The following is a 25,932-nucleotide window of genomic DNA, read 5'->3' as shown; positions in this document are numbered from 1 at the left end:
CTTTTTCTTAGCTTCTTTATTCTCCCATCATTTTGTCTTCTAGATCACTAATTTTCTCTTCTGCCTCATTTCTTCCAGCAGTTAGAGCTTCCATTTTTTATTGCATCTCATTAATAGCCTTTTTTATGTCAATTTGATTAGAGTTCTTTTATTTCTCCAGAAAGGGATTCTCTAGTACCTCATGCTTTTTTCAAGCCAGAGTATCTTTTCTAATCATCATTCTGAACTCTAGTTCCACATCTTACTTATGTCCATACTGATTAGGTCTCTGGCAGTCAGTACTGCCTCTTTTTCTGTTTTTGTTTGTTTGTTTTTGTTTTTGTTTTTTGTGGTGAGTTATTCCATCTTGTCCTTCTGTCCTGAGAAGAACAGATGACAAGAGAACAAAATACTAAAATAGCAACAACCCCAGAGAAATATACACTAAACAAATCAGAAGAGACCCAAAACTGAAGAAAAAAATTAAGAAAAGAGAAAATATAATCAGACAAGAGGAGACAGAACAGAGCAATACACTGAATCCTATGAGTATTTTTGTCTGTTGGTTAGAAAAATAGATCCCAAAATTGTAAAGAAAGAAATACTTTGGGACACCTGGGTGGCTCAGTGGTTGAGCATCTGCCTTCAGCCCAGGGCATGATCCTGGAGTCCTGGGATCGAGTCCCACATCGGGCTTCCTGCATGGAGCCTGCTTCTCTCTCTGCCAATGTCTCTGCCTCTCTCTCTGTGTCTCTCATGAATAAATAAATACAATCTTTAAAAAGAAAAAAAGAAAGAAAAACCTCTTTGTGTACAAAAATGAAATTAAATACAATGAAAGGATAGGATGTAACTGTAAAAATTAAAAATTAAAAGACAAAAAAAAAGGGAATATAAACAGGTGAACAGAACAGAGCAACAGACTATATCCTGAGTGTATTTTGGTTGGTTTGTTAGAAGAAACTACATCTCAAAGTTGCAAAGAAAGAAAAACTTGTATATGTATATATATATACATATAAATATACAAAAATAAAATTAAATACATTGAATGGATAGAATGTAACTGTAAAGATGAAAATTTAAAATGACTTTAACAAAAAGAAAAAGAGAATATGATCAGACAGGTGAAGAGAACAGAGCCATAGAGAAGATTCTGCATATATTTTGGTCTGTTTGTCAGAAGACACTGTATCACAAAATTGTAAGGAAAGTTTTATATATATATTAAAGAGTTGATAAAATAAATTCATTGAAAACAGGAAAGAGAAAAAAATTAAAATTGAAAGACTAAAGAATCAGGCTATATTCCCCTAGTGCTGGATTCTGCAGTTCCCTATGAGCCTACCATCAACTTGATGGTAAACTTGATCTTGGCTGGTTGTTCTTGCCAGTCTTCTGGGGGAGAGGCCTGTTGTGTTTCTCAGGTGTCTTTGCCCCCAGCAGGCAGAATTATACCACCCTTGCCAGGTGGCCAGGCTAATCACCTCAGGATTGCCCTAGATGGCTTTTGTTCCCTGAAGGCTTTTTGTGCTTTAGAGGATGAGAGTGAGAATGGTGTCCTCCCAATCTGCAGCGAAGAGTCCCCAGGAAGGTGGGGGGGGGGGGGGGCACTCCTCAATGAGCCCTCAGGGAAAAGCAGCCAAGGTTTCCTGTCTCCCTGGTCTCCATCTGCACTGCACATTCCCCCAGCCTGTGACTCAGCGTTTCTAACACAGGCACACAACCCCCTTTTGAGTCCCCAAACCCTACAGACTCCCATGGTTCCCATGTGCATACCATTCCTCCTGGAGGAGAAAGGGGGAGGGGTCTCCCTGGTTCTACTGCTGGCTGGGCCCCTGCTTGGAGAGTGGTCATGCAGACTGTGCCTGGTTCACAGTTTATGGCACCCTCAAGCTGAGAGCCCCCTCCTGGGCTCTCTGACTGCAGCCAGGTTCCCTGCTCCAATGCCTGGAAACTCTGCTGCCCTCAGCACTCCCATTCTTCCTGTGACTCTGGGAATCCTGAGGCCACACTGTCCCACCAGGGATTCTACCCCGATTTGCTGCCTCAGCTCCTTTCAGGCAAGGACATCCCTCATTGGAGCAGACTTCTAAAAGTTCTGATTTTGCACTCCACAACTCTCACTTTCCAGTAGCCAGCTGCCAGAGGCTCCCTCCTGCCCAGGTCTATTTTCCCCTAGATTGCCTCTTAACTTGCAGAAAGTGGTAGCTTTTCTATTTGTAGAGTTGCAGCTTTTCTTTCCTTAGCTCTCTGGTTGAGTTCACTAGTGTTTAGAATGACTTAATAGCCATCTAGCTAAATTCCTGGGACCAGACAAAACTAAGGTCTCCTCCGCCACCACCATCTTGGCCTCCTCCACTCATGTGATTTTTAAATGCTCAGGTTTGGTTACTGGGGCCCCTGGGTGGCTCAATCCATTAAGCATCTGCCTTTGACTCAGGTCATGATCTCAGGGTCCTGGGATCAAGCCCCACATCAGGCTCCCTGCTCAGCAGGGATTCTGCTTATCTCTCTCTTTCTCTCTCACTCTCTCTCTCTCTCTCTCTCTCTCCCTCTCTTTGCCCCTCCCCCCACTTGTTCTCTATCTCAAATAAAATACTTTTAAAAAATGCTGATTACTAATTTAAGCCAAAAACAAAAACAAAAACAAAAACACAGCAACAACACTCCCCTAGCCAATCAAAACTTCTTCCAACCACACTCTGGTTACCTGTGGCCTAAATTGAGGAAGGTGGTTCTAATAGGCATCCCAGAGAGCAGAGAAAGGACAGGAGTCAGGAAAGAAGAGATTATCTCCAAGTGGGAAGAAGACTGAAAGACAATGATCTGGGGACCCACATTCTACTTCCCAGCAGAACCTTCAGGAGGGGCAGAAACAGGAACTAGCCCTGTGAGATCCCCAGGGCAGGGAGATTGTAGGCCCTTATTTATGATCCTCAGCACATGTTCTCACGCCCATAATTTGACACAGAATCAGCAAACTCACTAGAGATCAAGAGGACTCTGGAGGCTTGGATAATGGCTAACTTATCCGTGACCAGGAAGGGCCAAATCTCGAAAATCCTCCCCAGACATTTGCTCGATGTACAAACCCAGACAGCTTTGTACATTTTGTGTGTGCAATGGGGAACCTCGGGGATGAGTGAGATTGAATTTCTGCCTGGCAAGAGGAGTTTGTGGTCAAATTTAAGAATCTGAAGAAAAGCAACATTTCTTGCTCTCCCTCCTCTGTGGAGTAAGCCTCATGGGGTTCACTTTAGGCTGGGATGGGCTCTGAGGCACCCAGTCACAGTGTGGGGCACAGTTGCTCTCTCCTTGAGGCAAGGTACAGAGCAGAGAGTGGGAGAACACCCCCTCCTCTGTAGAGAACAGACAGAGCTAAAGAAACTTCTGCAACTGTGCTAATGGGCTGTAGGCCAATTCAAAGTGCTGCTCAGGTTTGCTTTGGAAGGACAAGGCCACTGGTAGAGTTCCTGCATACTAGAGGCAGCCGACTTTTAAAAAGACTTCATTTTGGGGCAGCCAGGGTGGCTCAGCGGTTTAGCGCCACCTTCGGCCCAGGGCATGATCCTGGGGACCCAGGATCAAGTCCCATGTCAGGCTCCCTGCATGGAGCCTGCTTCTCCCTCTGCCTGTGTTTCTGCCCCTCTCTCTGTGTCTCTCATGGATAAATAAATAAAATCTTAAAAAAAAAATTTTTTTAAATAAAAGGACTTAATTTTTATTTATTTTTTAAGTAGACTGCATGCCCAGCATGGAGCCCAACACAGGGCTCAGACTCACAACCCTGAGATCAAGACCTGACCTGAGATCAAGATTCGGACACTTAGCTGACTGAGCCACCCAGACGCTGAGAGGGCTTCATTTTAGGGGTAAAAGAACGGATGGTATGTGCTGAGAATGAAAGCCCTACCACTGTAACACTGCGTCATTTAGACAACATATGACACCGCAGAACTTTGATTCACCTCTTATGCAATGTCTCATGTGTGTCAATTTCTTCACCCTCTAAAAAGCTTCCTTTTGAAGCACTGAAGCCCATGGTGGAGGAAGAAGTGGTGCCAGCCTACTCAGCTGTCTGGAGGAGAAATTTCCCAGGCTTCTGGGTGTTTTGGCCCACAGAAGTCTGACCCCACCAAACAGTAACACAGTCTTTTATACTATAAGATATCTCTGGCACAAGGGTTCTGGTTAATGATGATACTGCAAGTACACCTGAAGGGTATGAAACTATGTCCTGCCTTTCTGTGTTACAGCCACCATTAACAACCAGAAATTATAACAACAGACAATAATTACTCATCACTCCCCTTGCCCCCAACCAATTGAATTCCAAGAAAGGCTCTAAACATATGGCCTGGATTCAGAGAAGACAGAAGGCTCCCTCCACTCCTCACCCACATCTCTGAGTGATAGCACAAGCATCCCCGACAGCCAGAAGCTAGTGTGCTTAGTCATATCATTTTACAAGTGGTATAACAAAGCTGATATCCCTTGGCAGTTGCATAAATCACTAAACTGTCCTTCCTAAATGACTGTGTGTGTTTTTGCTGCCAACATAAAATTTTTCATTTGCAAAAATATGTACATTTCCAGGCAGATTCTATCAAGTGTAACAGGTAACAGGATGTTGAATGGGGGCTTGTTGCCTTGGAGTTGTCACCCATGACTCAAAGGATGACAAAGCAGTATCATGTCTCCTTCATTCTGAAGAGCACCCAAGATAATTAAGGCCTGGATGCTTCTCCTGGGTTTTGAGGAGATAACCACAGTGGTTCAGCATGACCATCAGCTGAGCAGCCACCTAACACTATGTTCAAACATGACAGGCCGAGGACTGGTTAGTGATAAGCCTGACAGCCTTACCATTGTAGAGGGTCAAAATGCTCTCTCTCCTCAGCCCAGGCCAAGTAAAAAGGAGTGAGTCAACAGGAATCTCTCACAGAGGTGAAGAGGTTTGCTCATCAGCAGTCCACTGTCGATACTTAAGTAAAGAGAGAGAAAAAAAAAAGGCTGTGAGTATGTGTGTGTGTATGAGAGATTAGCAGCCTGCATCATATTTTGTTGTGACAAAAATGTTTGAGATTCTCATGGATGAAAAGAATATGGGGATAGATCAATTCCACTGAGCCATTCTGGTGTCCAAGAAGGCAGGTCACCAGGTGAGGAGGCCACAGCCTTGAGAAGCTATGGGGTAGACTTCAAGATGGGAACTGATCTGCTTCCAGAAGCAATTGAGGGGGAAGAATCAAACACGACTGAGTTAGGCAGGTCTTTCAGAACACCATGTATTCTGTTGGGAAGCCCCCCATGCTACCCCCACCAACATTGTCCCTAGATATGATTCAAATATATGTCCCAGGAGAAACAGCATTTAGCTGAGAGCCACTCTCAAAGCATCAGAGACTGACAGATCTTGAACAGAGAAAGGGCAACAGACCAGACAGGAGCACAGATGCATCTAAGTCAGGAATATTTACAGCCAGTCTCCATCTTGGATCCCAATTCTCTGGAGGAGTAAGGGTCTCAAAAGAAAGGGAGGAGAGAGGAAGAAAAAAATGGATCCCATTTCTTTCCCCACTCAACCCTGGGTGCAAACTTGGCTGAAAAGGGAAAATGGGAAGAAATGAGATTTCAAACAGATATGAGATGAGATTTCAAACAGATAAATTGGACTGAACTGTTATTTTAATAACCTGGGAGTGATCAGAAACTTCTGATCAGGTTGTCATTAAGGGATGGGAAAAAGAGACTCAATGGAAGCTAGTTAGAAGCAGTAACTAGAGAAAAATGGAACCATTTTATATTTGTACCTTGGCCCAGAACCAAGTACAGGTTGTTAAACCAAGTATTTAATACTAATAATAAAAATTTAAAAAATAATAATATCTAATCAAGTCTTCCAATCTTCCCAAAAACACTGTGGACAGAAAAGCAGGAATTTCATTACTTTTTAACACATGAGAAAAAGTAAAGTTGGATAACTGGAACAACTGGATGGTAGTGAGAGGCAAGGTCTTCTGACAGCTTGTGTTAAGCTACCCCAGTGATTTCAAACTGGGTTCCACACATGACCTGAGCCCATGGGGCTGGGCCAGGAAACTAGAGTAGAAACTCCTGTCCTATGTTAGTTGACGGTAAGAAATTAAAACATAGGGATCCCTGGGTGGCTCAGCGGTTTAGCGCCTGCCTTCGGCCCAGGGCGTGATCCTGGAAACCCGGGATCGAGCCCATCAGGCTCCCTGCATGAAGCCTGCTTCTCCCTCTGCCTGCGTCTCTGCCCCTCTTTCAATCTCTCGATCTCTCTCTCTCGAATAAATAAAATCTTTTTAAAAAAGAACTAAAACATGAAGCTTTATGGATACAATAATGTATTGAGGTTTTTTTTTAAAGATTGTATTTATTTATTCACGAGAGACCCACAGAGAGAGAGGCAGAGACACAAGCAGAGGGAGAAGAGCGGGCTTCCCATGGGGATCCTGATGTGAGACTCAATCCTGGAATCCATGGGATCACGAGGATCACGCACTGAGCTGAGCAGAAGGCAGACCTTAACCACTGAGCCACCCGGGTGTCCCACAATAGACGTTTTTGCAGGACTTTAAAAGAGAAAACAATACTTCAAAGAAATTTGTTTTGGACTACATCTTCAGCCTTGACCCCACCTAAACCCCATCAATGTCAACCATTCTCTCCAGCTACAGGGTCATTTGGTAGGCTTTTTGAAAAACTCATCACTTATATTCTTCAGACAGATTCACTTGACTATTCACAGTAGTGAAAGGGAGAAAGAATATCTAGGGGGAAGGAATGTCCTACTTTCACATAGCACTCCAGGGTTTGGAGATTAAATCTATTTTCCCAATTACATACTGAAGTCGTTATTTCAATATGATGAAGTTCTCAGGAAAGCTGACTTGACTATTCCAATTACTGCAGTTAAATGGTTGGATACTTAGCTGTGAGGTACTCTTAGGTTTGTCGAGTGGTGAGCGTGATAACAGAATGTTAGCGTACCCTATAAATTATTACAAATGTGAATTGCTCTTTGATCATAAAATGACTAATGTTCCAGATAAGAGTTGATTACAAGATAAGAAGTAGTGATTTTTTTATCGTTTAGCTCAAAATCTGCAACATCAACATTGACTAGATTATCCTAACACTAGCCAGAAATATGGAATCTCCCCAAAATCAAGAATAGCAAATTCCAGTAAGTTAGAGAACATGTCTATTTTGTTGATTACTATACTCCTTGTGCCTGGAAGACTGTAAATTTGAGTAAATTTGTAGCAGAGGCTCAATAAATTCTTATTAAATAAATGAAGCCAAATTTACAATGATATTAGAATTATCTGCCCCAGTGAGGGATAGTAATAGAGATCTAAGTCCTATAGGTGTAGAAGACACAGGTGAATTCAAATGATTTGGTGCAAGTTAAAAAATGTAGCTATGAGACTGCCTTGCTCAGATCATACCATCCGTGCATTCTTTGATGCATTAGGAAACACTTCACAGTCTATTTGATTTCAGAAACTTTCTAACAAAACGAGAAGTGATTTTTTTGGACCAGAGAAGAAAAGAAAGATTTATGGTGATACTTTGGGAAAAACATGAAGGTTAAGATGTGCTCTGAGCAGATAATTTTACAGGGATGTCAGGGACAAGAGGGAGTGAGTTAACCTTAAAAATATGATTATCGTGCAAGGATCAAGAAGAGACAGAGGAAAAATTGAAGGAAAGAAAAGGAAAAAAGAGAAATAAAATATGAAACCTGTATGTTTCATTGGTATTCTCACTGGTAGTGCCACAGAAATCTGATAAACCAAGAGAATTGCTTCATTAGGGAGTGAGAAAGATACTTATAATAACAAAGAAAGAAATATTCTTAAAATTTAGATTTTTGCAGAATTTAAACCAATGCTCAGAGATGCAATGAGAAGTATCTTCGAAATATGTTTGCAAAAGTATGTATTCATCAGCCATTTCTAGTGATTCTTACTTAGAGAACATTTGCATCACAGCAAGATAAGGGATGTTACAGTTTTGCTCACCATCCAATGTTTACTAACAAACCAGTTTCTGTGATCTCCATCAAGGAATAGGAATACCCCAAAGTGATATCTACTCCATTGTATTATTTGTTCATTATTATTTTCTTCTTGGGAATTTTAACACCATTTGGTACTTTGTGTCCTAAATTTGCTTAAATTAACAACTCGCTATGTTAATAGCACAAGTGCAGTTGAAGTTCAATCTATTAATCTCCATGAAACAAGGATCTTGTTTGTTCAACTCCCTATCCCCAATGTCTAGAATGGTACTTGGCACACAATAGGCATTCAATAAATATTTGTTGCACAAATGGACAAAACTATGATGGATTTTAGCCTGTAGATGGACTCTAAACCTAGCCTCACATGATATATTTGACTGATATCCTCTATTATAAAAATATAAAAATATTAAACATTTTCTTGGAATATTGATTTCATCAAAACAAAACACTATGTGATTTTCTTTAGATTTGGCCAGCAACTTTCTACCTTTGTCAAACTCTTAAATTTCAATGTTTTAAATGTAGATATCAAAAGTTTTCAAGGACTTTCTCCTATTTCGTAATTGGACCAAAATAGAAGTATAGGCACCATCAGATTCCCAGGGGTTTCTTTAAATTTCAAATATCCAAATACACATCACTGTCTATCTTGGAAAATTTTCCACTGAACTTCATCAGAGGGCTTGAATACATTTATCATATATCCAGGTTCCGTTAAACCCACTGGTGATTTATTTTTTAATTAAAGAAAGCTTTTAAGTTTTAGGAAAAGTGATCAGATATTCTACTTTCCTTTCATTTAAAAAGCGTTAACTGGTATAACAAATCATTGCATTGGACCCAATTACCATTCTATCCAAATAGTTAACTTAACCACTTCTGAGACTAGAGCCTAGGGAGTGCTCATCTTACACACATGGTGGGGTTTCTTTCCTTCTTGTCCATTCCCTAAAGCATTTCTGCTTAGGTCAATTAGCTTTCTCTCGACCCAGCCCCCCAATTCTCAAGAGTATGGGTGCCTAATGTTACCATTTTGATATGATAAAGTAGAACCTCATAGCAGTTCCTTGGATTCATTAACTTCAAATCCATTTAGAAACAGCATACTTCAATCTGATACTGGTAGTGAGACAAAATCATTCTATACAATTTTGTCTCCCACTCCTCTCAGATCAACATTGGCTCTATCCAAAGATAATAACATATCCAGATAGGTTATTCACATTGGTTAAAATTTCACTTATTGAGATAGTTTACAGGTTCTACCCCCAAAAGAAACTGTATCTGTATTACAACGTTTTTAGATTTTTGGAAACAGAACCCCCAAATAGGCTCATGCTAGCTGCTTGGAACTCATCGGATACGGCTTTCCATTTTAAAATCTCAAACATAAACCTCCACACACAAACAAACAAACAAAAAAATAGAGTTAATTTAATACACTTCCCCTTAATTTAAGAGCTTTCTCTCTCAGCATCATTATTTCTTTTCCCTACTTTCTCACATCAGCAAAATAGAAAAATCAATTTAAATCTAGATGGTCAATATTCAGCTAGCCTGAATACTTTATTTTCTTTGTGGCTTGGCTACATGCTATTATGATGTGTAGGAATGTACGAATCTAGCAAATTAAATAATGGAGGATGGATGCCAAAGTGCCTGTGCATCTGTAGTTGGCAACATAGATACTGCTGAGTTTAATGAAGAAAAGAAATGGAAACCTCAAAATAAGCATCTCTGAAGGGCAGAAGATTTCCTATTGAAATGGAGCACAACATTTCCACAACTATTTTGGCACCTAATCAATCTTCGAACACATAGACTTTCATTGTAATTACATTTCTTCTAGAAAAGAATCCTGTAGAGAGATGGTCTGGCATGTGGGTTTTTTTCTTTTCTATCTTTTTTTTTTTTTTAATCACTCTCCTTCCCATCTGCTTAAAGGTACTGATTTCTTAGACACTTGTGTGAGCAAAATATGAAATGATTTCACCAAAGAGGGAAAAGGTGAGTCTTTTTTTTTTTTTTTTAAGTTAACCTGCTTTTACTTTTCTAGTTTTAATTTGTCATTTTAAAGTATTTCAGGATGCCTGAGTGGCTCAGTGGTTGAGGGTCTGCCTTCGGCTCAGGTCATGATACCAGTATCAAGTCCCTCATCAGGCTCCCCCGCAGGGAGCAAGGAAGCCTGCTTCTCCCTCTGCCTGTGTCTATGTCTCTCTCTACGTGTCTCTCATGAATAGATAAATAAAACCTTTAAAAAAATAAAATTTTTCAATAAACTTAAAGGAATGATCAGAAAAGGCATCACTTTTTAAAAAAACAAGAATTAATTTTGTGATATGATAGTTATTGAAATCCCTCTTCAAGGTAATTCTTCAACTTTATGATCTGATACATGAATTATTCACAAAGAAATGCATCTTAATCACTTATCAGCACCGATACTGTAAGATTATATCTCAAGGATATTACAGGTAAAACAGAGTTTGAGCACAAATCCTATTATTGAGATTAGCTTCACGATCATTGGCATTATGTGATTGCTAAAAGCTCTCATCTCTTATAATGAACCATATTATTATGCTGTATTTAATGGAAACTTTTAGTATTAATATTTAAGATGCTATTTAAGGGGATTAACTTAAATCAATAAAGACTAAAGCAATTTTTTTCCCTATTCATTCAAATCTATAAATTGAAACTCACTTCATTCTACAATCATAAAGCTATACTTTGAGGAATTCTTCAATATTACATACATTTTATCAGTATTGTATGCTTTCAGCTGCAAGAAATAGAGAACTTTACCCCAACTGGGTACAGGGTAAGGGTAGGGTTGCAAGTGGTGCTTTAGGAGCAGGAGGGATGTCAGGGTTGGTGTAGTGCCTGAGAGTTCCTCATTTGAGCTCTTCAATTCGAATTGTTTCATTTTCATGTCTGCTTCCTTCACTGTGGAGAGCCTGAAACCATCTGGTACTTCACAACACAAAGTGGCTTTTAAAGAAAGAACTTATCTCTTCCAGGGGTTTTCGCCTATCAGTAAGGAAATCTCTTTGCAATCAGCTAAAGTCCTTTGGCTCATCTTGGCCACTGCTCAATCCTGAACAATCCCATCGCTGGGGGAATGCCATAGCTGACTTGCCTATGCCCTATTTCTAAACCAGTGACTGTTGGCAAGGGTTTGAGATGAACTTTAAACCAACCAGGCCTCGCTCTGAGGCTGGAGATGAAGTCACCTTTCCCTGCAGCACGTGGGTTTTCGAGAGACAACAGAAAGGGCACAGTAAGGAAGGGCAACGGGAGAATGCTAACAATGTTTAGCAGAATATAGCAAAGCTTTTTTCATAGGTGGTTTGATCTAATACATATCCAATAAAAGTCAACAAAATATTGTAGAGCAGTAATTCTCAAAGTGGGAAAGGAGGTATCAGAAGCAACCAGAAACAATTTTATCCAAGTAAAATCACTCCTCATTCTGATTTGCATCTGCATGAGGCTCTCTTTCTTCTCCCATGCAAAATTAGATACACTTTGGAACCATGTTGGATCTGTTGGATGATAGGGGTTCACAAGATTGAGACCCGTTGCCATGGAAAAGTGTTATGATAGGGGAGGGTAAAATAAATGGTCCATAGGGAAATAAAATAATGTATCTGGTTACTGATATTCTATATTGGTGCCTGCTTCTTTTCATTTGCTCTTTTAGCTTCACAAATCCTGCCATTAGAGAGATCTATGACTATTTTTTTCATCTTTGAGGAAAAAAGAAAGATTTCACCTAACCTAGTGCTAAGAAAGAGGCAAATTTGTTTTATCTTATTGACCCTGTATCTCACCTAAGACTGTGTCTCTTGGTAGAAAATGGTTCAGCACTAGCGATAGCATTTCCATCCCTTTCTCAGCAGAGGGCAAAAGAAGTTTCTTCAAGAGCCCTGACCAGCCATGGCCATCACCTTTAAGATGGCAGATGCCTCATCTTGGAAACATTTGAATAGAACTGTTTGTTTGTTTTCCCACATGAGGTCTGTTTTAAATAATATCCTGATAATTTTAAACAAAATAAAAATTCAACATAGAAAACTGAGAATATGTAGAAAACTATAAAGAACAAAATTAAAAACTCTTATAATCCCTTCAGCTAAAGAACCATTAATAACATTATGGCATAGTTTTCTAATGATATATGAATCAATTGTTATGTATCATATATATATATATATATATATATATATATATATATATATATACACACACACACACATATATATATACACATACATACAGTGCTTTTAAAAAAGTAGTACTTTACCAGAAATGCTTTTCGTAAACTGTTCTGTTTAAAATACATTTCTCCCATGGATTAATAATTCTAAAACCATCAGAGAAATAAGATTTAACCAGCCTCAATCAGGGAAAATATCTTACTCTTGCAGATAAAACATTTTACAAAGCTAGAAGGTCTCAAACCAAACATGTATCAAGCTCCTTTTTGAGCAGAGTCCTAAAATTACTGTTAAATCAGAAATCCAGTAGAGAAGCGAAGAACGAAACCATAAATTGTAAAACAAAGGTGTGGTGAAAAGATAGGGCAAGCTTGAAAAAGAACGATGAATCAAATAGAGGCTGGATTTCCTGGAATTTTTCAGATCCAAGCCAGAAATGTTGCTTTGTCTATCTGTGCCTACACTAAAACTCCCGTTATCTGCTGCTCCTTTACCAAGATGAGGGCCTTTCTTATTATCAACGCTGGAAATGAAGTAAAAGGGAAAGGATCCAGAGGTGGAACCCCTGACCTATAGGGAGTAATTTGTTTAGATCCCGAGTGTGGCAGTTTTCAGGAGAACAGATGGGGAAGACAGCTGTGGTCCACTGTCTCCATCACTCTGAGGATGGGAGCAGGGCCCTGGAAATGAGCATTGACCACAATACTGACAGTGGTGGCTCATGTTGAATCTAGAAGTACCATTGCTCTAAGGAGCATCCCTTCGTGGACAATTCAAATACTGAAGACTGAGAATATTTCTGCTTCTCTTACATGTTAGAGCAGCATCTCTAAGACTTCTGATCCTTTGGAAACAGCCTTCATGATCTTTCCATATGTACTTATCATGAGCACGCTCATTAATATGTTTCTTTAAACGAGTCACTTTGTTTGAACTCAAATACTTTATGTTGAGTACAAAAAAAAATCATGAATTTAATGGGAAAACAGAATTGCCACAAACGGAATGGTAGGTGACCTCATGAATTCTATGACAACTATCACCCACCAAAAAGAGTATTTAGTTAGGGATGGGTGCTGTTGTTTGTCAAAGGGTCTTGAGCCTGAGGCCTTTGTTTGTTTAGGAAAGGGGGGGGGTGGACAGACACAAAGAGTAAATTGGAATTAACAAGTGTTAAAAACATTACAAACTCAGACTGCCAGATGACTTCCCAGAACTGCAAAGGAATTCAGTCACTTTCACTTCACTATGTGATTCAATGTTATTTATACCAGCTAGCTTCCCATCAGTGGTGTACACCCCTCTCTAGAAAATACTGTGTTAGTGGCTGTCCTCTGTAAAGGGGGTAGAGAAAATATTCCAATGCCACTTGTAGGCCAACCTTACCAGGTACTAGGAATTGAGGACTTACGTAAAACCCTGTATAGTCCATAACTAAAAGATCGATTGGATAGAAAATGCTCTCATATCTTGTAAACGCTCCTGTTACTACCTGTGATTTGCCTTTGCCCTGCCTACCCCCCAAATTCACATATTGAAGCCCCAACTCCCAGTATCTCAGAATGTGACCGCATTTGGAGACAGGGCTTATAAAGAGGTAAATAAATGAAAATGAGGACTTTATGGTGGGCCCTAGTCCAATATAACTGGTGTCCTTATAAGAAGAGAAAATGAAGACACACATTAAGACACATGTACATGGAAGACCATGTGAAGGCCCAGAGAGACAACAGACACTTATCACCCAGAAAAGAGACCTCAGGAGAAACCAACCATGCCGACACCTTGGTCTTGACCCTCCAACCTCCAGGTCAGCGAGAAAATAAACTTCTGTTGTTCGAGCCTCCTAGTCTGTGGTACTTTGTTCTGGCAGCCCTCACACACTTATACATCTTCCAAGTGGGATGAAGTTTAAGAGAGATTTTGTACTACCCCAGGAAGTATATATACCTATGCTGCCACATTTCACACACGTGATTATATTAGCCATTTGTCAAGATAATTTCTTGCTTTTGTCCCTCCTGCTAATCCCCACCAAGATCAGGAATTTTTTAGTTGACTACTTTATCCTCAGAATCTAGCAGGGTGATTGACACACAGTATGTACTCAATTAGTAGTTTTTGAAGCAATGATAAGAGCCAAGGGCATAAAGTAAGAAGAGAGCAGCTAGATTAACATCTCAGCCAGGTCATTCAAGCAGCTCTGTGACCTTGTGCAAGTTACTGATCTTATGTCACAGTTTATCTGTAAAATGGCTAGAGCAATATCTACTTCATGGTGCCGTTTTAAGGAATCAGGATAGCACAGCACCTGGCACATAAATGCCTAATAAGTATTAATATCATTATAATTATTCTAAGATAACAGAAAAACCAAATTTATTTAATTGACAGAGAATGGAGTGTTTAGGCAAAACTAGATCACAAAAATCACTGGTTTCTTTACTTTTTTGTGCATATGCCCTGTAGATTTTTATTTTTTAAAAAAAATCTTGAAATCCTGGGGCATCTCTGACTGGCTCAGTTGGCTAGGCATTTGCCTTCTGCTTTGCTCATGATCCCGAGGCCCTAGGACTGAGCCCCATGTTAGGCTCCCTGCTCAGCAGGGAGTCTGCTTCTCCTTCCTCTACCCTTCCTCCCCTTTAAATGTTTTTAAGATTATTTTGTATTGGGCAGCCCCAGTGGCTCAGCAGTTTAGCGCCTGCCTTCGGCCCAGGGTGTTGGAGACCTGGGATCGAGTTCCAGTCAGGCTCCCTGCGTGGAGCCTGCTTCTTCCTCTGCCTGTGTCTCTGCCTCACTCTTTCTGTGTCTCTCATGAATGAATGAATGGAGTCTTAAAAAAAAAAAAGATTATTTTGTATTTAATGGAGAAATTTGCATCCTTATCCATTGTTAAATGTCCATAAAGTATAATGATAATGTAAATCATTACAAAAACTTCAGATTATAACTGGTTTATATAAGTATTTAGACAAAACCCTTCTGTCACAAAAAGAAATGCAGGCAGTAAATGTCTTAGAATCGCCTGTGATCTAAAAGCAAGTGTGGGCGTGTGGGTGTATATTTCAGGAACATAAGACACTCTTGGGTCCTCTGAATATAAAGGGTTGTACTTAAAAAGGGAGACTAACAAAACTGGAAGTTCCAGTTTAGCTTTAGAGATAGGTCTAATGACAGCCTTTCATGCAAGAACAAATCCTGACAGTCAATTGGCCATTTTGATTGTTGTTTTTGCAGGAAAAATAAAGGTTTTTCATCATGTATTTGTACCCGGGAATCAAACTGTTACAAAATGTCATGTCCAATCGGTACCAACTCAATCGGTACCTGACCCGCTGGTCTCTCCGTTCGGTCAAGCCCATCTATAATAAAGGCCACCGCTGGAACAAAGTACGCATGGCTGTGGGGTCGCCCCTCCTGAAAGACATCTCCTACTCAAGAAGGCCTCTGATACTGTATCATGACTGGGGGCAGGGCTCCCCATCCCACCAGGGTGTCCCAGCTCCTCGGGAAGGCACAGCAGACAGTGGGCTCAGTGGCCTTGTGACTGCCTTGGGCCATGCTCAGTGCTGAGGGATAGGAGTTGTCTGCAAAGGAATTTCATAAACCAAGCTCATGTAAAAAGAAAAAAAATTCTTGATTATTTATCTTCTCTGGGACTAAAATGGATTTTCTACCATCCTACGAAAAGCACACATACACACGTGCACACACATACACACGTGCACACACATACACATACATGATACACACAAAATATGTAATGGCCTATTTTTGGCAGAGATTCACTATACTCTCTGAAAAATATTCAATGTGTCTTTATTCACTTATTTTGAAATAAACCTTGCCTTGTAGAATTCTTTGATGGAGTTTCTAATATATTCTTCAAGGCACAATGCCATAATAACTAAACTGTGTCATGCCATTGTAGATGCTTTTAGCTCATTTGCCCAAAGCTTTACAAAACAATCTATAATCAAATACTTGCTGTATATGTTAGGAGGGAATACAAGAAACTTATGAGGTTAATCCCTGCCCAAAAGGAGTTTTCAATATAATTAGGAAATATGATATCCTTATAAAACCAGCAGTGACCATGTGAACAAGACAAGATTTTGTACACACGTACAAATTGCATTTATTCTGATTTTATATAAATGTTGGGCCCCCTTCCCCATCCTTTTCTCTAAAAGGGTTAAGGAAGAAGAAAATCATACTTTCTTTTTCATCTTGCATTACTTGTGGCTTGACCAGGTAAATGATCTTCTATGTCTTTCAAGGATCCTTCTTTGAATGCGTTTTGTGTCAAAGCCATACCATTGAGTGAAGGGCTCATTCTTTCCACTGAAAGGGGTGGAAACAGAGCAAGATTTAAGTAAGATGCTTCCTCTCTCGAGATATGAGCTAAGAAATTCTCTTGTAGGTCTGTTTCTTGATGACCTAGAATTTAAACCTGAATCTCTACCCATTGTTTCTATATGAGAAACCTGCATCCATTGTCTATGGATGGGATACATCCCACATATGTTATTCTTCTATTTTTTGACTCTCATTTGCAAACCTGGAAGGGTGGTTTCTGAGGCTCAGACAGAATAAGAAAACCTTTCGTCTGCCTCCACATGGCATTCTTTAGAGCCCCTGGCACAATGCAGAACCTCGAGCTGAGCAGATGTCTGTATTTACCATGTTCTTTAGGAAAGAGTAGAGAAGCATTCATTTAGGGTGGCTTGCTCTCCTGACATGATGTGATGTGATCTCCCTAATTAAAGTCTAAGTGGGGACACAGGTGGCTACACGATTTTCACAAAGGCAGCAGGACATTCTTCATTTACATTTGGAGTTTCAGGTTCTTTTGTGTAAAAGAGACAGAGAGTATAGATACTGCATCCTACCATTTTAGAGAGCAAGACAAGAATTCATGGGGACCATAGGCTGTCAGCATGCAGATGCACACCTACGTTGGTTTTGTGTTCTTCGATTTGCCTTGATTTTTATTGTTAGTGATTAGGTGAGTTGCTTAGATAATGATGATTCGAAATTATTTTTTACTACTGTCATTTGAACTCTCTCCTGAGTGCAGAAAATAAAGCCTTTTAAAAGCATTTTGTCCTAGCAACGTGCTTTTTTTTCTCTTAGAATTCTGGTGGTTTGCCTGTACATGCAGGGATAACATTTTACGTTTGAAGCTTCCAAACAGAAATGTAGAAAAAGTACCTCTTTCAGAAATTCCATCAACTCATTTTGCTTTAGTCTAATACATAGAGACATCTTCAGTCATTAAGAAAAATACTCTTTAATAGAAATATGGGTAAAGGACAAAATTAATACGAATGGCCAATAGACAAATTAAAATAGCCTTTACTTCAAACTTAAAGAAATGTAAGGAGATACAACATTGACATATACTTTTCCACCAATAAGAACTTAAAAAGATCTATCAAATGCCCAGGGTTGGGGAGTTGGAGTGAAAATGCCAACTCTTTTGTAATATTGGTAAAATTTAGATAGGTACAAATCTCTTGGAAGGCACTCTGGCAAAATACAATCACCTCAAAAATCTACATAAGCTTTAACTTGATAGTTACACTACCAGTAATGTATCTTGGGAAGATAATAAAATAAATCCTCAAGGATATTTTATAGGACTATCACATCAAATACTTAGAAGTTTATAAAATAAATCAGGTTATAGTCATAGTATATTAATGTATGTAATATACCATGCAAGCATTAAAAAAACAATTTTTAATTGCATATGTATTTAACATGGAAAGATATACAGAACACAAGGCAGATTTTAAAAACCAGATTACAGTAGAAGCTATAGAATATTATTCTGATTTTATAGGCCTATATATTGAGAGACACCTGAAAGTATGTTACTCAAAATATAAATAGTGATTATCCCTAGGTGCTAAAATCTCTGGCATGGTTTTTGTCATATTCTTAATATTTTTCAGCATTCTTAAAATCATTACACTGAACATGCTTTGCTTTTATAATTTGAACAAGAAAGCAGATGATCTCCCCCCACTTTCAGGAACATTCTTTTTTAAATTAATGGCAGTGGTACTTTTTTCACAATGGAAAACACCTCACCTCTTTCACACTCTGTAGAGGCACATGCATCTTATAATTATGTAGTTATTTTTAGTAAATCAGTGTGAGTCTTTTAGGTCTGAGACTCTGTCTGACAAAGAGTAACCAGTAAAACAGGTGTGCTAGGTGGGGTAGACCATCTGTTTCTCTTCATAGAGATTTTCTTCAGAGGCTGGAAAAGGATTTTAAAACTATATTCTCATTGGCTGAAAAGCTAGAAAAAGAAAATTAATACCTTTCCTACAATTCAGCATTACTTTCTGTTGCTTTTTCCAGTGAATGTATATTTAGAAACAACCAACGATGCCCTTTGCAAAGTTTTGCAAATGCAGGCTTTGATTCAGACCAAAGTGTCAAAGCGTACTTGCCAAAAAGATGTTAATTAATAGCGTAGGTTAAGGTGGAAACAGCCATAAATGACTAAGTCCTTTCCAGAAAGTCCCACTAGTTGGGACTAGTTTGTAGTATAAACTATATAAAAGGTTTGTTTTATACTACAAAGGTATGGGGGTCTCTTGAGTCAAGCAGAGAAAATCTCTGTCCTCTCTGCTTTGTTATTTCCTTCCACTGGCTCAAGAAAGAACCACAGCATGTAAAATTCACAGAGGTATTATTTTTGCTTTTATTTTTTTTTTAATTTATTTATGATAGTCACACAGAGAGAGAGAGGGGCAGAGACACAAGCAGAGGGAGAAGCAGGCCCCTTGCACCGGGAGCCCGACGTGGGACTCGATCCCGGGTCTCCAGGATCACGCCCTGGGCCAAAGGCAGGCGCCAAACCGCTGCACCACCCAGGGATCCCTTATTTTTGCTTTTAAAAGGGATCACATGATAGCTCTCTTACTTGAAAAAAAAGTCATATATGTATACAACCATTTTGGAAGACAGGTTGAGTTTCATACAAAACTAAACAACTCTTACCATGTAACCCCGCAAACATACTCCTTGGTATTTATATGAATGGTTTAAACACTTAAGCTGAATGGTACTTACCCAAATGAGTTAAAAACTGCCAAGGGAATGTGTAGAGCAGTTTTATTCATTACTGCCAAAACTTGGAAGCAACCAAGATGTCCTTCAGTAGGTGAATAGATAAACAGACTGTGGTATGTCCACACAATGACAAAAATTAATGAGCTTTCAAGATATAAAGAACCTTAAATGCACATTGCTAAGTGGAAGAAGCCAATGTAAAAAGGCTACCCATTATATAATTCCCAGTAAAAAGGGTACCCATTATATAATTCCCACTACATGAGAATTTTCTGGAAAAATGAAAATAATGGAGATCATAAAAGTCAGTGGTTGCCAGGAGTTTTTTGGGAAAGAAAAGAAGAAGGGACAAAAAGGTGGGTGAAGCACAGGGGATTTCTAATAGCAGTGCAGTGAAGCTATTCCATATGATACTATGATGATAGATACATGTCATTAGACATTTGTCAAGACTCACAGAATGCACAGAGAAGTGAACCCATATGTGAACTATGGGCGTTAGCTAATATGGGCTCATCACATGTACAACACCAATGCCAGATACTAATAATGGGAGAAACCACAGAGGTAGGAAGCAAGGATAAATGGTATTTGTGAATTCTTTGTACTTTCCACTCAAATTTTCTGCAAACCTATAACTTCTCTAAAACCAAAGTCTTTTTAAGTCATTAATGACTTTTCTGTGAACTTCCATATCCATCATAGAGCTCTGAAAAATATATGTAGTTTTGCTCTTAAAGGTACTGCCAGACCTGGGATATGGCTTTGTGTCCTACAGCATACAGCATACTGTATGAATGGTAGAATAAGAATTACAATGGGTGTATCCATGCATTGTATATATGCAAGCTATTAGATCAATTGTTTCACGTGATATATTACAATATTCTGGTCTCTAACCATATTTTCAAAAACGTCAGCCCTGAATTACTTTAAAAATATCTTACCATTTTTTGTATTCATCTCAGAGATTTCCAAGGATGAGAAAGAGGACTTAGAAGATCTACAGTATGACACCAGTATGTGTACATACCTATGTAGTTTGAACAGGGAGAGCATACAGTTTTTGTAGCTACACATTTTGTTTTCAAAAACAACTTGGCTGAAAACTCCAGTAGCCATGAAAATGCACCATTCAGACCTCTTGCTTCAGGATACATAGTTGATGGACAGCCCAGCATTCCACATCCAAGCTGAGGACACACTTGCCCTGGGCTGTTCTCAGCCAGTGACTAAGCACAGAGGGCTTGATAGGGCACACCTATTGCTGTCAGACATGGGACTCATTTACAATGCAACTTCCACTCTAGGACTCACCCTTGGGATGATACCAAGACTCACTTAGACCCCTACAGTCTGAGACTTCTTCTCTTTTTTTTAAATTTATTTATGATAGTCACAGAGAGAGAGAGAGAGAGAGAGAGAGAGAGAGGCAGAGACATAGGCAGAGGGAGAAGCAGGCTCCATGCACCGGGAGCCCGATGTGGGATTCGATCCCGGGTCTCCAGGATCGCGCCCTGGGCCAAAGGCAGGCGCCAAACCGCTGCACCACCCAGGGATCCCTGAGACTTCTTCTCAATCCTCTTTCCTTCCCTTCACCTTTCATGGGGGTTAGACCTACATTTTTGTTTGGTATCTCTCTCAGCCTCCTCCTACTTCCTCCCCTTTGTCCTGCACCAATAAAAACTTCCTCCTTGTCTAATCCTATCTTGGCATCTGCTTCTCAGAGGACCTAAACTAATGAATACAAAGGCCAATCTCTGACACATGGTCATTCTTACGCTTTGGAGCATAATCATGTCAATGAAAACCTATCAAGCTTTCACCTCAATATTTATGAATTAAACTCTTGATATCCACAAACTGCAAAACTCTCTGTGAACAGAATCACATATTCATATTCCATGTAATTTTTAAATTAGATGATTATCAGTTTAATCATATATGGTTTGTCACACAGTTCCCAGCCGACATTGTATCTTTGGAATTCTCATGAGTATGACGAATAAACATAAAAGAGAGATTTCAATATAACACAAGGTTTCTTAGTGAGCATCATTGTTTCCTTATTTACATGTCATTTTGTTCTTTTCAAATAAAGGCAAAATTCTCATTTTATAAGTTATGCATTTTCAAAAAATTTTTTTCAACTTTTTATTTTGAAATAATTATAGACTCAAGGCAAGCTATAAAAATAGTACAGAGAGGTACCACACAACCTTTATCTAGTTTCCTCCAATAATGAAGTTTCACAGCAAATTTTATACACAACAAAATATTTCAAGCTCTAGTTCAATGGCCAATTTATTTTTCATCAAGCAAAATGATATTTTTCAATAATTTTAACACCCCTCTGGAATTCACTCTAACTACCCAATAGGGCACTTTACAGAGGCACCACCTCTCACCAGGAGAGCACATTTGAGCAGAAGCTACTGGGCTTCTCTAAAATTTTGAATTCACTAGGTTTGGGGTAGAGTACTAGAAGTTGCAGTTCTAATAAGTTTCCAGCTGATGTCAATAATGATGGCTAAGGCAGTGCTCTCTGAGAACCAAAGGATGAAAACCACAGAGACCACAGCCAATTCCATGTGTTTAGAAAGTAAGGTGGAGCAATCCTGAACTGAGAGTGAAAACACAACTTGCAAAACTAGGTGTTTTATTATCTGTAAATGTGTGACAGAGAAGATCAGGAAACAACAAAGTCCATCCAACGTGCAAAAGTTAGTATTTTCAATGAAACAGAATTATTAGAAAGTGACAGTGACATAGAAAGTAGAAACCTGATTAGTTGAATTGCAATCTGTCTGAAGAAAAAAAGCCATCCACAGAGAAGACATGGATGCCTTTTTTTCTTCCAAGGAACATTTATAGTGATTCTGCATTATCAGAAGAGAGAGACCTTGACTAATTGATACGAATAGTCAACCTGGAATATAACCTAAAGTGCTCATTCATGTATCAGACTTGATCACACTGACCCTTGAGAACACTTAATTATCTCTTTAAATAGTATATTTGATGTGCATATAAAAGAGACATGGCACTTAACTATCTTTTCCAGCAAACTTTTGATCTGCTTGGAAATATTTTTTATATAAATAACCAAATCAGCATTACAGACTATATCTCAGACTCAAAGGAGTTTTGTTAGTTCCTCAGCTACATCAACTCTACAGACCCAGATAGAATAGAATTTCTTCATCTGCAAGAGCTTATTGGTTTGGTCAGTTAGATTTTATACATACACGTGTATCTTATCTATATTCTATACATCCTGAAAAATTATCCATTTTAAACACATGAAATTTTCCTTACCTACCCAAACTCCAGAGAAGAGACCACTATGTTTCCAAGGTAATTACCAATGTGAGTATTGTCGAGAACAGTGAAGGGTCTGAGATCTGCACTCTACTTGCTAGCTCACAAGTTAGCTGCTGTGGTATCATGGATGCTGACAGACAACAGGAGAGCCCCAGATCAGACCTTAACAACAGCAATAACAGGGCAGCCCCGGGTGGCTCAGTGGTTTAGTGCCGCCTTCAGCCCAGGGCCTGATCCTGGAGACCAAGATTCAGTCCCATGTCGGGCTCCCTGCATGGAGCCTGCTTCTCCCTCTGCCTGTATCTCTGCCTCTCTCTCTCTCTATCTCTCAAGAATAAATAAATAGAATTTAAAAAATAAAAAAGAACTGCAATAACAGTGGCTAGGGTGTTAGCATTTTGGTGCGATCTGAGACACATCTCCCACAGGACAACATGGAGAGGACCAGGTGACAGCTGTAACGCACAGGTGGCTATGTTATAGGAGAAAGACTGAGCCTAGAGAGCCAGAATCTTTTATAAAGGGGAGTAAGCCGGCCAGTCCGGCCGCCTGGAGGGAGGAGTTATCTTTGTTAGTTAAACTGGGTATTACTCACACCTGCCTGTTGCTCCAGAAGTTGATATTATCCCTCTTTTGGTCTGTAAGGAAACCTGCCCTTTGCTACAAAGGGCAACACTTTGTCTTTTTCCAAGTGTGTTCACTATGCAAATATCTTTGAGACTGTCCAGAACAAAGATCCACAGAGGACTGTCTCCCAACAAGTCTATATAACAAAATTCTCAGTCCTGAAAGCATTAGCTAATAGATTAATGGTTTTCTTCTAGAAATCTTGTCCTTCCATGATGCTATTCATATAAATTAGAGCCAGGTAAAACTTATTACTCAGGATAGTCTAACCTCTAGATAAAAAGGTAGATTTGTTACAATAATGTAATATAAAATGGCAGAAGTATACTTTTTTTTTTTCTTCAGGTCATGCTCTTCCAAATACAGACGCTTTTTCCTTTGATATTTCTAATATTCCTATTGTTGCAAGTTTTCATAGTAATTATTTCGTTTCTGTTTTTCTTGCCTTTAAAAATGGTAGAAAATATTCTGATTCTAATTTTACCAAGCAAAATGACTCAATAGCTTAGAGCCACTCCTGAATCTTCGGCACTTTGAAAGGTTAGTAAAATGTTACATGGCTTCTTTATTACCATTGTGGTTATTGTTTTCTTCTCCCTTCTGCTTGCTGGGTTTTTGTTTATGTCACGCTACAAAATACTTCTGATGCTCCCTTGATAACTTGTACCAGACATAATGTCTCCTATCAGAGATCTGAGAGGGCAGTTGAAAAGAAAATCTCTATTGTCTTTTATGCTAATTGGAACATACGGTCTTGTTCTTTTTCTCAATGAGATTAGAAAATGGGAATCTTATCTTGTTTCATTTTTTTAATAGCATTAACCATTTTATAAAGAAAGAAGTGTAAATCTTAAAAAAAAAAAAAAAAAAAAAAAACAGTGGGTAACCTTGATGAAATTCATTGACATATATGGTTAAACTCTAAGGGAAAAATTATGACAATCATTTCTAATTTTTGCAACAGTAATTGTCTATGGCAGATTCATTTGATGTGGATATTAGCTTTGACTCTCAACGAGAGGTCAGTTATTCTTTCTTTATAAGCAGGCTGCTCACTGTAAGAATAAAAACAGTTCTGCCTCTTCAAAAGCTCACTATTTTGAGGGGCAGGCTTTTGGTTTGATAACTAGAACCAATTCTGGCTTGTGGCCAGCTTTGTCTCCTTCTACACAAACATCCAGTGGTTAACTTGGATCACAGAATGGTAATGTGGAGGATGCATTAGGGAGTTCCAGTGCTTTTCACCAGTTTTCATGGAATAAATGCACACACTTCAGGGTCTCATCATACCAAGAACAACAGAAACAAGGGCAAAAGACACAATTTTCTTGGGAGGTTTTGTATTATCTGTCAGGATGATAACGCCTTATAATTTGTTTGCAAAATGCAGGCATGCCACCTATAATATGTCTTTGTTTTTCTTGGTTGAGAACCACTGCTAGTTTCAAGATAAGGGAATAAGCCTGGATGGGCCAAGGTCATTCAGCTGGCTGGTGGCAGAGCCAGGAGTAGGACCAACTTCTCTTCCCTCTCAGAGGTTTTTCAGTAACTTCCCTCCTGAGACACTGGCTAGATGCTCAATTGCCCCTGCAGTGATCTACCCTCCTTTTCACACCTGTACTCTGGGCAGAACTTCATCTGACCAGTGCTTAGCCTCAAGCATAAATTAGGCAGTTTTCATTAATGCTTAAAGGTCATTAGGGTGCCATTAGCAAATTAGAGTTTTAGTTTAAACGCGTCCTAGTAGCTTAAAAGAATTTATGTTCCTCAAAGCACATTAAACCAGAATTGAACATTTTAATTTTGTGATTTAACAAATAATCCAAAAACTTCTGTCCACCTCTAAATTATTTAAGAACCTACACTTTTCATTTGATAAAAATTCCATCGTATTATTGCTTCACATAATCACCTTGGTGTCCATTAATGAATCACTGATTGTGTAGTCATTCATCTGTGTCACATACTTCTACTGACTGACACAACTTGAGAATCAAGAAAAATCCAATATTCCCTGAACATGAGACTCTCAAAATCAGGGCAAGAATAAAAAATACATACACAAAATGTCACTTGGCTTGAGTGGGAGTGCAGAGAGTCATAATGTATTCTCATACTGAGATCATCAAGATTATTAATGAATATTAAAATCGTGTATTTCAATAACTGCTTATTAAAAAAAGATTTTTATAGTTTCCTAGGAACCTACATGTATATCACCTCCTTTAATTTTTAAAACAACTGTGAGAAGTAGGATATATGCTTTTATAGGTGAGGTGCTCAGAACTCAGAAATTTGGCACCTAGTGTATTGCAATGGATTAGAACTTCTGATCTCTCCCTGGTCAAGGTCCTCTGAGTAGGGACTCAAACTTAATGCAGGCTGTAGTCTCAGGCCATGTTTTTGGCCTCAGAATCCTTTCCTCTTTTGCCTATGATGGGAAGCCAGTGAGGAGTGTAAATTCACTTTGGCCTCCACCACTTAAGCCTGCAATAAAACTTAAACAAGAAAGTAGCCCATTGTATGTTCCTGGCACCCTTGATAAAGATCAGTTGACTGTATGTGTGGGCTTATTTCTGGGCTCTCTATTCTATTCCACTGGACTGTCTTTATGCCAGTACTGCA

The 25,932-nt window shown here is 39.1% G+C and overlaps 1 protein-coding gene across 7 annotated transcripts in view; it reads right to left on the bottom strand.

Annotated features, from left to right (window-relative positions):
* CEP120 (centrosomal protein 120) overlaps nt 1-25,932 on the bottom strand; it is a 116,814-nt gene that overhangs the window by 75,872 nt on the left and 15,010 nt on the right. For 2 of the 7 annotated variants that reach the window (XM_072728712.1, XM_072728714.1), the window contains exon 2: nt 4,849-4,966. The exons of 4 other annotated variants lie outside the window; for them this stretch is intronic. The gene's annotated coding sequence lies outside the window, so the exon portion shown is untranslated. Of the gene's footprint in view, nt 1-4,848; nt 4,967-16,481; nt 16,609-25,932 lie in introns of all 7 variants that reach the window. One more of the 7 variants, XM_072728715.1, reaches the window with a different exon arrangement.

This window comes from Vulpes vulpes, chromosome 12, assembly GCF_048418805.1.
Source record: "Vulpes vulpes isolate BD-2025 chromosome 12, VulVul3, whole genome shotgun sequence".
NCBI classification, from domain to species: domain Eukaryota; kingdom Metazoa; phylum Chordata; class Mammalia; order Carnivora; family Canidae; genus Vulpes; species Vulpes vulpes.
Note: the sequence above shows the minus strand (reverse complement) of the source record. Positions and strands in the feature narration are given on the sequence as shown.